The sequence below is a fragment of the Octopus bimaculoides genome, chromosome 3, assembly GCF_046866305.1.
Source record: "Octopus bimaculoides isolate indiv1 chromosome 3, ASM4686630v1, whole genome shotgun sequence".
NCBI classification, from domain to species: Eukaryota; Metazoa; Mollusca; class Cephalopoda; order Octopoda; family Octopodidae; genus Octopus; species Octopus bimaculoides.
The window spans coordinates 85,312,593-85,327,592 of record NC_142930.1 but is presented as its reverse complement, the minus strand read 5'-3'; positions in this window follow the sequence as shown (position 1 = coordinate 85,327,592).

The window sequence follows — 15,000 nt, the reverse complement described above, 5'->3', positions numbered from 1 at the left end:
TGTATATATATAAATATTATATATATATATATATATATATATATATATATATATATATATATATATATATACACGCACACAATTGAAATAAGAAAACAAAGAAAGTTTAGCATGTCTCAATTTTCTATGCTTTCAGGACCTATATATATATATATATATATATATATATATATATATATATATATATATATATATACATACATACATACATACATACATACATACATATATACATATATACATATATATATACATATACATACATATGTATATATATATATATATATATATATATATATATATATATATATATATATACATATATACATATGTATGTATGCATATATACATACATATACACACACATTCATATATATATATATATACATACATACATATGTATATGTATTCACATTCCCATATCTATCTTTTTTTCATATAATTGTAGTTTCCTTTTTTTTTGTTTGTTTGTTTTGTCATCGTTTATATTTCTAAACTGATTCCCCATAATTATTTGAAAAGGTCATGTTAACTTAAGAATTTATAAATTATTACTGAAAGCAGACAAAACAACAACAAGTAAACTTATACAAAACAACAACAACAACAACAACATGTAAACTTATACAAATATCCCACAACTCAAAAGAAAGAAGTTAAGAAAATAAGAAAAATTAATAAAATTCTTCCTCTCTTTACTGTCATCACTCAACAAACATACATTAAAAAAAATATAAAAATATAAAAATAAATATGCTAAGACTTCTACACATTTGCACTTACTGTTTCGTGAATATTTTATGAGCCCCACTGATTGCCTACCCCATCCCCTTCAAAACAAGCATTGCCCTTTGCACCTTTTGATAACATGACTAAATAAGATTTAAGAAGGATCGATAGAAAGACGCCAATATTTGATGACATGGAGTTGGGGGCAGACCATTCTTTGTATTTACATTCTCACATACCACATGAATTGAAATGCTAATTTGAAACTGGTAAATCTAAAAGTTAAAACTCTTCTCTGTTCTAAACTCCTGACTTATCTTTTCATTTTCTTCTCTCTCTCTCTCATCATACACTTTTCCCCATTAATTTTTTTCAAATTCCATGTCTCTCTTTTTCACTATATATGTGTATTTGTTATATATATATATATATATATATATATATATATATATATATATATACACACACACACACACTTTCTTTTACTTTACAAACAGAAAGAACTCAGTACATGCTATAGTGTATATTTAGAGATTGAAAACTGTTGATTCACTTCATCCCTGCTCAAGATTCGTTTGACAAAATAGGTTTTGTAGATTAGCAATGGAGTGAGTCATAAGTATCAAACAAAGAAAAACAGATAAATATATGCATGTGTGTGATATTGAAGATAAATGTATAATAGCCTGTAAGGATGTATGTAACATTTATAGTTATAACACATGTATGTATAAATAATTTTATCCACTAACAATGAAGTAGAAAAGCATCAAATGCCAACACACCTTTTTATTTACTATAATCAGTACTTAAGGATAGATCTCTTTCTCAGATTAAGAACACCTTTTCACACAAACTATAGAAATTTAGCTGTCTTTGAGCAGAACTCACATATAAATCTGACCTCTCACATCTGAGTTCCCAAACAATAATATAAGACCATTCTTTAATTTCCATTCATCAAAATAACAGACTTAAAAACAAATATAATCTACCAAATTGAAGGAAGCAAATGGTACTTACTCGACTAGAATAAGGCTTTTTGCCAGCCTTCTTTTCCCTCTCCACCCCATCATAAAAATATTCTAATGGAATTAAAAATTATTTTTATGATTTGTGTACATTTAAACTAATTAAATATTATTTTACAGAATAATCGAATAAAAATTTCCATGATTAAAACCCTTTCTAACATGGCAGTATGCAAAGAGCATTTAAGGCACATAATGCTTTATGAATACAAAAAAGGAAACTCTGCAGCCGAAGTGATTCAAAACATACACTCAGTTTATGGGAAAGAATGCTTAACTGAAAGAACTTGCAGAAGATGGTTTGCAAAATTCAGAAGTGGAGATTTCAGCTTTGAAGATGAAAATTGAACATGACGTCCAGTTGAGTTTGATGATAAGCTCCTTGAGGCATTACTTGAAGAAAATCCTGCATTATCAGTTGAACAATCGGCAATAAAGCTTAGTTCAAACCATACAACTGTTCATTGTCATCTTCAACAACTTGGAAAGGTTCCTAAACTTGGAAAATGGGTGCCTCATGAATTGTCTGAAAGCAACTGCAAATCCTGAGTTGACATCTGCTCTTCTTTCCATTCTCGCGAATTCATTTCACCCTTTTTGGATAGACTTGTGACTGGTGATGAAAAATTAATCTTCTACCAAAATGTTAAACATCGTAAACAGTGGCTTGGTAAAAGGGAAAAAGCTCAATCACAACTGAGAAGGGAACTTCATGAAAAAAGGTTCTCTCTATCTGGTGGGATTGCAAAAGAGTAATTCACTTTGAATTGTTACCATCTAATGCAACAATGAATGCTCAAGTCTACTGTCAGCAATTAGAGCGTTTAAACCAAGCTTTGAAAAAAAAAGACCTGCTTTAGTGAATCGAAAAGGAGTGATGTTTCATCAGGACAATGTACGACCCCACACTGCAAAGACCACATCAAAGAAAATCGAAGAGCTTGGTTGGGAAAAAATTCCTCATCCACCTTAGTCTCTCGACCTTGCTTCTTCAGATTTCCATTTGCTTTGTAGTTTACAGGATCATTTGGGGGACAAAACTTTCGCAAGCCAGGAGGAGGTCGAAAGCGACATTTCAGAGTTCTTCACTTTGAAACGAAAAGAGTTTGACATTGATGGCATTAAAAAGCTTGTAAATAGATAGAAGGAAGTCATATATAATCAGGGAAAGTACATTGATGATTAAATTTCAATTAAATATAACATTTGATCACTTGTTTTCTTTATTCAAAATTCGGACAGAACCTATGGGATGACCTGATATTTTCCATTCTTTCCAAGCATGAAACTAATTCACCAACTTGTTGTTCCCTCACCTGTATGTGTGTGTGTGTGTGTGTGTGTGTGTGTGTGCGTGTGCACATATGTGTATTCCATCTTTCTTTTATCTATGATCATTTCATCCCTACTCTCTTTCCTTTGTTTTACTTGTGCCTTGTCCCTCTGAATCTCACAACCCTTTTCCTTATTGCTCTTTCCACTTCACCATCACTAATTCTCCCTCTTCCTCTATCTTTTCATTCATATTTCTATGCTTGTAAATATCGGTTTATTGCTATAAAATTCACATATTATCATTCCTCTTTCTAAAGAAAAATTTACAACTTAACTCTTACCTATTTGCATAATGCACATTATTACATTATCCCTGAATTTTTGAAACAGCTGTAAAGATGTTTCAAATACATATTTTTCTCAAATGTAACCATGGTTGCATTAATATAACGTCTCTTATAAATAATACAAATGATATAACATCATATGTACACACTTGTTCAATTTTTCCTTCTTTGTATATATTTCTTCACACATACATAATATATACATGCTTAATTTTGTGACATGCACATACAAAAGAGCACATGCATTCAAATGAAATTTTTATACTTGCACATAAATACTCCTCTCTCTTTCAGTATACCTATCAATTCCTCTTTCTATCACCCTCTCTCCTTCACAACACACACACACATATTCCCAATCACATACATATACATACACATGTATTTATAGGTATATACATAAATACACAAACATGTATACATATATATAAACGTCATACTAATATATACTTTTGTTATTTACACCACCTGTCCTCGTCTGTTGTTATTTTTTGTATATTCTCCCATATATATATATATATATATATATATATATATATATATATATATATATATATACACACACACATATGCATGAGTGCATATATCAGTATTAACTCAAGGATACTCGTTCATGTACACACACACACATACACTGTGAAAAAGTTTAAAGTTAAAGCTATGTTCATCAAGAGAATCAATTTGATTAGAAGGAATTCCAACAACAAAGACTGGCAAAGTAAAATTAAGCAGATTGTGGTGAAGCAGCTTGAGAAGATGAACTCTAACATAAGAGATCAGCTATCAAATCACTGGAGTTTGCTAACTAGTGCTAAGAAACAATTTACCCAGGGGCTAAACACTGGTAGGATTCTGATATAAAATTGATGGGAATAAACACATGAGGGCAAGACCCAAGTATTAATATTTTTCTGCTGAAGGCAATTCAATTTCCCAGTAAAGTAAGGGAGCAATTATAATAGAAATTGGGTCCAAACATCTCAGAAATGCTATTTAAACCACAAATATGATGAGATGAGTAAAGAGCATAAATTTATCTTAATGTTGGGATATGAGGATTTATTTCAATATGATCTAATATTGAAGATCATATATCTGTTTATTTATTTTTATGCATTTTTCCTTTTCTTCTTTTTTCTTGTGTGTTTTGTCTTTTTTTTTTTGTTTTCTTTTTTTCCTCTGCAGGCATAGAGAGAGTAAATTTATTGCTAATTAGCTTCTGTGAGTGTTTTCATGCCTAATCAGTTTCGTACTAAACTATAAAGTCAAGCTAGTCTTGTAAAAATATTCTCAAAGTTTATATTGGGTAAAGGTAGATACTACATGTAAATACTGGATTGCCACCTGCAGATTTCTGGCTGCTTAATTGGTTAAATTGTCAGGGATTTTAATGAAATTCTTTCGACCTTAGATCTAACAGCAATCAGGACATTGGTAAAAAAAAATTCTCTTTCTATTTGTCTGTCTGTCTCTCAGTGTCTCTGTCGCTCTCTCACTCTCTCTCTCTCTTTCTCTCATGATTTTCACTGATGCACACATAAATAATAAAATAATGACAGTAGTAGTAGTAGTAGTAGTAGTAGTAGCAGCAGCAGCGGCGGCGGCGGCGGTGGTGGTGGTGTCATCGTTGTCATGATGATGATGCTGCTACTGGTAAAATAGGTGTGCTTGTTATGTTGCTGTGATGATTGCAGTGTGATGTTGGTTGTATTGCAGTGTTGGTTTTACTAGGATGGTGATTACTAGAGATTTAGTGTTTATAAGGAAAGGATAGAGGAAAGAGACAATGTAATCCTAGAAACACTGTGATTGAAAAGTAGATAAGATAGTCATAACTAGAAGGCCTCTCAACTCGAAGCTAATCAACAACAACAACAAAAACAGTCATATTAACATGTCACTCTTACAAATTACAAATTTTGCTAATAAATTTCATTGAACAAAGATTCTCTGTTCCACTATGTTTTTATTCCATTTTTCTATGCTTTAACACATAGTTACTATAAGAATTTACTCAAATTTTAGACATTGGAGGCATGTGGCTGCATGGTTAGGGTATGGACTCATGATTGTAAGGATGGTGGTTTCAATTCCTGGACAGGGTGGCGCATTGTGTTTTTGAGCAAAACACTTCATTTCCCATTTCTCCAGTTCACTCAGCTGGCAAAAATGAGTAATCTTGTGGTGTCTCGTCCAAGTGGAGAATATACAAAGAGCTTGCTTTCAAAACCAGATATATGAATTTTGAGTAATTGTTTAAAACAACAACTTGAATATATCTGATTTTGATTGGAAGACTAAGATTCACTTATGGCATCCAGTCCAGTTTAACTGAAAAAATTCCATGTGCATGAAACCTGCAGTTTGCAGGTTGTGTTTTAATGGTTATCATGAAATCGACCAAATATGCACTTATCCCAGCTTTGAAAGTAAGCTCCTCATATATGCCATGAAACTGGGAAGCCGGCCTTTGTGAGTCAGTATGACACAAGAGGGTAACTTTTTTGATATAATATCAGTAGCCTTTCATAATGGCACACAGCATTCACATGAAGCTACCAGACACACACACACATATATATATATATATATATATATATATATATATATATATATATATATATATATTTTCCTGTTCCTGTCTTTGCACCTTGATTTGGAAAACTTGTCGGGTTTTCATTTTCACGCGTTATGACCGAACGCATCGAGCAGAAACCATAAACCCGTCTCTGATTACCAGTGATGATGGTCTTCATGAAGTCTGAGTCATGGTTTCCACAGTACAGCATGTCTACAAGATGTACAACTCTATTAAATATCTCTTGGCTAAGCCTTGTTGATTTCTTTAACTGAGAAATTTAGAAAAAATAAATTAAATAGAAAAGGTTAGGGAAAGTCTCTGAGGTTATCAATATTTCAGGAGAAAACAGGATGTTCCTGAAAAAATATTGTCATGTCAGTGATTTTTCTGTTAGATAAGAATTTGGGTATCTTCTAACTAATATTACTGATTAGGTTTTTAAACCTATGAGCAATGATAAGATGAAATATTGTGCTACACTAATTTGTTGGTTTAGTAGTATTAGCACGACCCTAATATTATTTAATTTGCAAAAAGTTGGTGAGCTGGCAGAGTCATTAGCACACTGGGCAAAAAGCTTAACAGCATTTCATTTGTCTTTACATTCTGAGTTCAAATTCTGCTGAGGTCAACTGTGCCTTTCACCATTTCAGGGTCAATAAAACAAGTAACAGATGGATAGAGGGATTGATGTAATTGACTTACCCCATCCCCACTGCCCAAATTGCCAGCCTTGTACTAAAATTTGAAATCAACACTACTGATTAGATTTTTAAAACTATGGGCAATGGCAAAATGAAATATTGTGCTACATTAATATGCTGGTTCAGTAGTGTTAGCTATAAACATGACTCTGATGTTATTTGATATGACAAAGCAGTCAGTTGGCAGAACTGTAACCATGCCAGGCAAAATGCTTAGCAACATTTCTATCTTTATAATTCTGAGTTCAAATTCTACTGCAGTTGACTTTGCTTGTCATCCTTTCAGGATCGATTAAAATAAGTTCCAGTTGGGCACTGGGGTGGATAAAATAAGTACCAGTTGAGTACTGGGGTCGATGTAATTGACTTTCCCTTTCCCCCAAATTGCTGGCCTTGTGCTAAACTTTGACACCAATATTATTCAATTCTATGTCATTGAACTGTATCCTTCTGTTTCTAACTTTCTACTCCTCTGCAGTCTAAACTTCACTTTAGTGGATAAAACTCTGCTTTTTAACAAAGATTCAGCCTGGTCTAAATAAAATAAAATCACACAGATTCCTTTAACTTCTGTACCTTATTGTTCAATAGTGCCAATGTTTGTGATGTTATTGTATTATATATACTAGACATGATAAGCAAGAATTTTGCTACATTAGATATTAGAGTATATGGAGATAATATACATATTAATAATATATATATATATTAAATAATAATATATGTAATGTAAAGGATATGACAATCAACAACAGAAAAATGATGAACATAAGCTACACATTGAGTTTTTCAAAAAGCAATACATATGCATATGTATGTTCACATCGTGTATATATATGGATAAATAAAATTAACCTGTTCACATAAAAAATTAAATATATGCAAGCATAACTTTGTGGAAAGAAGATTGGGTTCAATCTCACTTTGGATAAGTGTCTTCTACTATAGTCTTGTGAGTGGATTTGGTAGACAGAAACTGAATGAAGCCCGTCATATATATATATATAACAAAAGAGGGGGTGTATTTCCACGCAGTAAAAAAAATATATATGTATATGGTAATGTTTATATGCCAACAGAATGTGGTAGTCCTATAAAGGGCGATGTTACTGTTGTTTTACCCCCAGAAAAACATCTTTTCCAGTTGGCTATCGACACACAGTTTGTATCCGTATAGCATTTGCAAGGGAGGTTATTGCTCCCATCTCTAGCCTTACGTGATACTCACAGACCTAGGTTTCTGGATGTTAGCCGTCCTTGCAAATGCTATACGGATACAAACTGTGTGTCGAAATATGTTTTCCTGGAGCTAAAACAACAATAACATCGTCCTTTATAGGGCTGCCACATTCTGTTGGCATATAAACAACTATCAGGTACTGTTACTGTATATGTCTCGCTCAGAGATTTAAACAAGTTTTTTCTCTACATATGTATGTATGTATCTCTGTGTGTCGTTGTGTTTGTCTCCCACCACCGCTTGATAACAGTGTTGGTGTGTTTACGTCCCTGTAACTTAGCGGTTCGACAAAAATGACAGATAGAATAAGAACTAGGCTTAAAAAATAAGTCCTGGGTCGATTTGTTCGACTAAGACCCTTCAAGGCGTTGCCCCAGCGTAGCCGCGGTCAAATGACTGAAACAAGTAAAAGATACGAGGTGAGTTCAAAAAGCATCCAACTTTATACCCCCACCCGCCCACCCACTAAAAAAGCAGTTCTGCACGGGAAAAATCCTTTCGATGGGAGGTGAAGCCATCTTTCCTGCGTATGTGTGAAAAGTTTCGCGCCGGTAAGCCGCGTCAGTTCCTAACTGTTCCGCCTAGAGTACAGAGTGTAATGCGTGCTCGTCGGATTTTCGTTTTCGCCAAACGCATTGAGCAGAGATATTGCATCATGATTTGCCAAAAGTTTGGAGATACTTAAGCTCAAACTGTCTAGAAGATTCAACAGGCCTTTGTCGATGATGTCACGAGCAAAAGTCAGATCAAGGAGCTGTACAACCGCTTCAAACATGACGCACCTCAGTGGAGAGCGAGGCACGTTCAGGTAGGCCACCCACAAGCCAAAACGAGGAGCCGATTGAGAAGGTTCGGCAAATAGACATGAAATACCGTTGTGTAACAATCCAGGAAATTGCTCACTAAGTGGGAATAAGCACAGAATCAGCGCCTTTCATTTTAATGGAGGATTTGTGCATGCGGAAATTTTCGGTGAAATTTGTCCCTACGGTGCTGGTGGAGCAGCAGAAGCAACTCCGTATGGAAATCGTTCAGGATATGCTGTACTGTGGAAACCACGACTCAGACTTCATGAAGACCATCCTCACTGGTGATTAGAGACGGGTTTATGGTTTCTGCTCGATGCGTTCGGTCATCATGCGTGAAAACGAAAAACCGACGAGTGCCCACTACACGTCTGTACTCTAGGCGTAACAGCTGGGAAGTGATGCGGCCTACCGGCGCGAACATTTTAACGCATGTGCATAAAGGGTGGCTTCACCACCCATCGAAAGAATTTTGCCCATGCACCATTGATTTTGGCAGGAAAAAATAAAATTGGATACTTTTTTAACGCACCATGTGTCTTATATAATTAAAACACATTGGTGTTTCGTTTGCTTATAGATAACCAAATTTAGTCGTGTGTTAACTCAACTGCCCTTTCAGTATTAAAAATAAGATGCCGTTTCGAGATACAAATGCCGAAAGTATCTCGAAAATTTTTCAGGCTTATGCACATTAAAACATTAATATAGAGATTTATTTTTATTGCTGAGGAATTTTTTGAAATTATAAATTTTGTGCAATACGCTTTTAAAATTTAAATAGAAAATTGAAGAATCAAACGTTCTAGAGTTGATCCTTTAGTGAGGTAACTGACATGTGGGTTTTCCAAATGGCGTGTTCTATGTTGTGATGTTATGCATGGCAAGCAATTAAATTAAGACAGGTTCTGAATACATGTTATATTTATTATCAACTTGAGTGGTTCAAAGGCGAATGCATGGAATAACAGAGTAGATGTATACAAACGTGTTATTTTATCTAAAGGCTGCTAAGTTACAAGTCCAAGACATCAGGTTAGCTCTGTGTGACCGCAGAAGTCGAGCGGTCAGGCGAAGAGCTAATGTGCCAGAGAATGCCAGGCAAGAAGAGGAAGAGAGAAAATTTCGTGGTACTTTGCTTTTTATATCAACCGCTGGTAATGCCACCTATCGGCATTCCTACTGGAAGTTGCAACATATTCCGGAATAACCTATAGCGAAGTAGGAAACGCAACTCTCGTTTATTTCCCTTTCTCTCTAGTAGAGTTCTCTACAGATACTCCGACCTTTCGACGACCAGTCGAAAAAGTCAAGACTCTGTAACAGAGGACCGGAAAGAAAAGGCGAGCTAAGGTACAATTGTTTACTACAAAACAGAAAATGCAAAAACATAACTATTCCAAAGAACAAAATGTATGCACATGTGGAACAACAAAAGCGAAGTGGAACAACAAAACAGTTCAAAAGTTGATGCATGAGAAGGAAGTTTAAATATACATAGTCCTGCAGTTTTTTTGGGGGGGTGCGGGGCAGTGTACACGATGACCACTACGAGTCGTCGTGGCGAGTGTTGATGAAGGGAACGGTGCATGTGCTTTTGTAAGTAGTGATTTCGTGGGCGCGGTGCTTGTAGTTTGTTGCGGTGTGTACTGGAGGGGAATGTTTGGCTCTGGAGTGAGGGCCTCAGAAAAAGCACGCCTCACCCTGAATCATCATAAAGAAACACATGAGCCCAAGTAGCAATTTCTGCTGGAACAACAATAGGAACAATCTGATGTCGAAAAGACATCGGTGGAAGATCTGCGAAGTACGTTTGCAGTCTATGTACATAACATGCAGGATCTTGAGTCGATAAGTTCACAGGTGCCAACATCTTGCCTGGTAGAGATAATGGGGAACCGTAGGAGAATATCCTTAATTCTCTTTCACTGATAAGCGACAACCCAATAGAACAACAGGCAGGCATTCGCTCCATCGATGAGGATCCGGATAGGCACATAATGACGCGTTTACTTGCCGGTGGTACCGTTCCACCATGCCATTCGAGGTTGAATGATAACTAGTCGTCCGAATATGGCAAACTCCTAAGATGTTTGAAAGTTGTTGGAAAAGCTGGGATTTGAATTGCATCCTGCAGTTGGTAGTAATCCTCAATGCAACGCCAAAATGTGAAATCCAACCTAACATGAGGGTTTGCGCCACTGATTCTGCGTTGATATCTACCAGAAGAATGGCTTCAGGTCAACGTGAAAAGCGGTAGATACAGTTAAGTATATAAATGGATCCTCGACTAACCGGCCAAGGACCAAGTCAATATGGATGTGTTGAAAACGAGCATCCGGATTTTCGAAGGTATCGAGAGGTGCACGAACAAGTCTATGTACTTTAGAGTGTTGGCATTGCAGACAAGAACGTGACCAAGCAGTAATATTCCGTCGCATATTCGGCCAGAATAAAATAAGCCGTAATAAGCTTTACTGAAGCCGCTACGCCAGGATACGACAAGGTGTGCAAAGCGTTAAAAACAATCTGAGGATGATATTGAGGAACGAAAGGATGAAGCGAACCCGTAGAAACATCACGTAAAATATCTCGGTTGACAAAGGCAGCTGCTTGTATTTACAATTTTCAAATTCAGCAGACGAAGTGCCCAATGAAGCCAAAGAAGGCTGATCAGCAGCTAATGCGATCAAATCAATCGAATAAATAGACAACAACGAACAGACTGGTAGACGCAATAAACCATCAGCAACTACATATGCTGGATATCGCTTGAAAATTGCGGGATAAAATCAAGATGCCTTGTCTCTCTAGGAAAGTATTTATCCGACTAAGAGGTTTATGATCTGTAAATACAGTGAAATCTCTTCCCTCGAGAAAATGATAGAAGATGTTTGACAGCTAGATAAATCGCTAACAATTCTCTGCCGAAAGTGCTATAGCGTTTCTCGACTGGCTTGAGCTGGCGAGAATAGAATGCCAAAGGTTGCAAATTTCCTTGATGAGGTTGCTGCAAAATAGCACCAACAGCTGAATCAGATGCATCAACAGCAAGCGAAAGCTTTAGCATCAGATTTGGGGTGTGCCAATAACGATACTTTAGCAAGCTTATTTTTGACAGTCGGAAAAATCTCGATAAGTGACGGTGAAAGGAAGATAACCTGGTTCTTTTTCTTGCGGTCCTTCAAGAGACCGTGCAGTGTGAGATAAACGCTGGTAAAAATCTACCAAACCCAGGAAATGGCGAAGCAGCTTAAGAGAAGTGGGAACAGGAAGATTCTGAATAGCTTGTACCTTCAATGGAAGGGGTTGAATACCGTCGCGATCAATGATGTGACCCAAAATTCCAAAAGTGCAGCCGGCTGATCACATCACAAGAAAATCTGACATCATTTGAGGTATATCCAGTTGGTTTCCTTGAACATCTCCTATGCCACGAAGAGTGTTGGTTCATCACTTTGAGCCAGAGATAAAGAGACAATCCAAATAGTGGAAACACCCCTCCTCACCTGCTCCAAAGCAGGCCAAGGTCGTTTCATCTGCAGGGAAGGTGATGGCCTCAGTTGTTTGAGATGCAAAAGGCAACTCTTGAAAGTTTATAAAATCCTTATGACATCAGCATATATATATATATATATATATATATATATATATATATATATATACAATTCCGAGTTCTTTGGGAAAGTTTTGAGATCCATTTGCATTTTTCATTTGCCTCTTACACTTTGATCTCTTAAAAATTTGGATGCAAATTGTCTTTTGACTAACAGGTTGAACATAATGATGACAGTATTAGTTAATGAGGAAGACTGTATACGAACTCTTGACCTGTTAAAGATAGTAGCCAAATCTAATTTGAATTACGCCCTATTGACTTTAAAAAGATGACCACTTCCATTATTTAGGTATGGTATGTCTGAAAATAAGACAATATGGCACGTGGTATACCTTTGACCACAGAACTGATCCAATGCATTCAAGGTGTCTCTTGTTGACTATAAGATGTCAGCAAGAGATACAAGCAAGAGCAACAAAACTTCAACTATGACAGCAACTACAACCAAATATAAAATAGGCCAACAAAGAGCCTCAACATAGTTAGCCAATGTGCTAGAAACGATAGCCAAATCCCCCTTCAAATCACACAGTCTCCTTCAAAACACCATAATTAATAACAGAGACATTGAGAGTACAATTACATGTATAACAACATCAGTAATGTGTACAACAACAATGTTCAGAAACTTCTCATATATTAAATTTTAATCAAAGTAATAGACATAAAGAAAGAAAGATGGAATGAGAGAAATAAATAAAATGAAAAACAAGAGAGAACAAGCTTTGAAAGAGAAAAGATTGAGTAAGAGTAGGCCAAAGTGAGAGGGAGGGAGAGAAATAAAGTCAGAGGTGCTGAGAAATGAGATCAGCAAATAATAATAATAATAATAATAATAATAATAATAGTAATAATATTAATAATAATACTGCAATGTGTCAGTCTCTGCTTGACTTCTTGTCTCTACAATAAGTAATCTATCTGTATGTTGTTATCAGGGCTATTTGAAAATCGCAGGAAAATGTTTTGTATTAACATGTATTATATGGAAATGATGTCATGTATCTCACCGGATGAAATAGTAAATAAAAGTTAATGCTTACACAGAGATTTTTTTGTTTGATTTCTTTTTCTTTATATTTGTTTGTTTTTAAGTTTGTCCTTTAGTTTTACATCTGTTTCATGCTGTGAATGCAGCTTGTCTTGTGCTGTGCATCTGGTATGGTGTTGAGAAGCATGTATGTATGTCTGCGTTATGTTTTTTTGTTTTCTTGTGTGTGGTGTTTAATATACTAAGCTTTGGTTCCTATTCAGTTCTGCTTAAGCTGGTCTCATGTACAGGTGTAGCTTAAAAAACGAAGAATTTGATCAGCCTTTTTAACCTGATCCAACTTTTTTTGTCATCAATGTGTGTGTGTGTGTAGCAGGTGTGGGGAGTTGTCCTGAAACTTTGATTGTGGTGTTGATTGGCAAACTTCTATTTATCAACTATTCTACCTCTTTATATTGTTGGCACTGTTGGCATTCCGTCGCTTACAATGTCAAGGGTTCCAGTTGATCCGATCAATGGAACAGCCTGCTCGTGAAATTAACGTGCAAGTGGCTGAGCACTCCACAGACACGTGTACCCTTAACGTAGTTCTTGGGGATATTCAGCATGACACAGAGTGTGACAAGGCTGGTCTTTTGAAATACAGGTACAACAGAAACAGGAAGTAAGAGTGAAAGAAAGTTGTGGCGGAAGAGTACAGCAGGGTTCGCCACCATCCCCTGCCGGAGCCTTGTGAAGCTTTAGGTGTTTTCACTCAATAAACACTCACAACGCCCGGTCTGGGAATCGAAACCGTGATCCTATGACCGCGAGTCCGCTACCCTAACCACTGGGCCATTGTGCCTCCACTTTATAATGTTATACAGGAAATAACAGCCAAATTTCAGTTCATATCACGTCATCATAAAAATAGAGTACTTAGGAAACAGACAAGATGGCCACGCTTGGAATGCTTTTGATAATTGGCCTAATTGATGTAACTGATCTTTGAATAAGTAAATATTAACAGCAGGAATGACAGGGCTCAAATGAGCTACGAGGAAAATTAGGTCTGAGCAGAATGAGATATAGTGTGCTACAGCATATATTACATTTGTATGAATATGTGATGCAAATGGAAGATGACTGTTGGATTAAAAAATACCCAAGCAATCAAAGTAGATAGAGTCTGTAGAAGAAAAAGCCCGAAAAAGATGAGAAACGGTAAAGGATTCTCTCAGAATGGTGAATGACACCATTCTGAGAGACATCCATAGATCTCTCTCTTCTCCATTTACTACAACTGATCCACACTCTTACAACTTATCCAACCACATATCATCTCCTTCTCTCTCTTTCACCCACCATCTTACTTTCTTCTTCTGTTTACTGTATTTGTTTTCCAATATTATTATTATTGTTTTACTTCTCAGAGTGCTCAGTCTTATTTGCTCTGGTAGATTCTGCAAGAGCAGACAGCAGCCTGTTGTCAGAGGTCTCACAGGGTCACTTTCTGAACATTATAAGCTTTGATATTTGGTTATTTATTATCATGGGAGACATTCTACATCCAAGAACTAATTTCAAAATCCTAGCTGTCCCCAGCAGAGCAATTTTGGGGGCTTGCTCTGCTCACATATCAATGTTTTTAGAGCTTACTCTTCTCTCATGTCAATGTTTTAGGGCTTGCTCTATTCT